The sequence below is a fragment of the Leptonychotes weddellii genome, unplaced genomic scaffold, assembly GCF_054177405.1.
Source record: "Leptonychotes weddellii isolate Sample4059 unplaced genomic scaffold, ASM5417740v2 HiC_scaffold_19333, whole genome shotgun sequence".
NCBI lineage: Eukaryota > Metazoa > Chordata > Mammalia > Carnivora > Phocidae > Leptonychotes > Leptonychotes weddellii.
Window position 1 is genome coordinate 1 of NW_027778908.1, and position 1508 is coordinate 1508.

The window sequence follows — 1508 nt, forward strand, 5'->3', positions numbered from 1 at the left end:
AAGAAGAAGATAGCAGGAGGGGAAGAGTGAGGGGGGGAATCGGAGGGGGAGATGAACCATGAGAGACGATGGACTCTGAAAAACAAACTGAGGGTTCTAGAGGGGAGGGGGGTGGGAGGATGGGTTAGCCTGGTGATGGGTATTAAAGAGGGCACATTCTGCATGGAGCACTGGGTGTTATACACAAATAATGAACCATGGAACACTACATCAAAAACTAATGATGTAATGTATGGTGATTAACATAATAATAATAAAAAAAGAAGGTTCCTTTCTATCCCCAAAATTAATCCCAAGGTTGTCTGCAGTGCTGTGAGCTCTTTTGTGTTTTTAAAATTGAGATATAATCAATACATATAACATTGTATTAGTTTTAGGTGTATAACACAATGATCTGATACATGTGTATATTGCAAAATGATTACCGCAGTAAGTTTAGTTAACATCCATAACCACGTATGGTTACAAAAATTTTTCCTTTTGCTTTTCTGTCTGGGCTGCCGACATGCCATCAAGACTGAGGAAGACCCAGAAACTTCGGGGCCACATGAGCCACGGCCACGGTCGCATCGGCAAGCACCGGAAGCACCCAGGAGGCCGGGGTAATGCTGGTGGCATGCATCACCACAGGATCAACTTTGACAAGTATCACCCAGGTTACTTTGGAAAAGTTGGTATGAGACATTACCACTTAAAGAGGAACCAGAGCTTCTGCCCAACTGTCAACCGTGATAAACTGTGGACCTTGGTCAGTGAGCAGACACAGGTAAATGCCGCCAAAACCAAGACTGGAGCTGCTCCTATCACTGATGTGGTGCGATTGGGTTACTACAAAGTTTTGGGAAAGGGAAAACTCCCAAAACAGCCTGTCATCGTGAAGGCCAAATTCTTCAATAGAAGAGCAGAGGAGAAGATTAAGGGTGTCGGGGGCGCCTGCGTTCTAGTAGCTTGAAGCCATGTTTGGGGGGGGTTCATTAAATGCTAACAGGTGCTTTTCAAAAAAAAAAAATTTTTTTTTCCTCTTGATGAGAACTTTTTTTTTTTTTTAAGATTTTATTTATTTATTTGAGACAGAGAGAATGAGAGAGAGAGAGAGGACATGAGAGGGGGGAGGGTCAGAGGCAGAAGCAGGCTCCCTGCCGAGCAGGGAGCCCAATGTGGGACTCAATCCAGGGACTCCAGGATCATGACCTGAGCCGAAGGCAGTCGCTTAACCAACTGAGCCACCCAGGCGCCCCCTCTTGATGAGAACTTTTAAGATCCACTCGCACCATATTTCATGTAAGTGCTTTTGGAACCCCATTCCCTATACTGAGAGTCAATTAATGATAGAGTTATGGGGGAAAGTAATCGGGTACACAAAGAACAAACTCAAATCTCTGTCAAGATGTGGGTCTACAGGGCACCTGGGTGGCTTAGTCAGTTAAGCAGCTACCTTCAGCTCAGGTCATGATTTTGGGGTCCTGGGATGGAGCCCCATATTAGGCTCCCTGCTCAGCAGGGAGTCT

The 1508-nt window shown here is 45.4% G+C and overlaps 1 pseudogene; it reads left to right on the forward strand.

Moving 5' to 3' along the window:
- The first annotated feature begins 502 nt into the window (after positions 1-502).
- Positions 503-1009, forward strand: LOC145718661 (large ribosomal subunit protein uL15 pseudogene; annotated as a pseudogene).
- The last annotated feature ends 499 nt before the right edge of the window (positions 1010-1508 follow it).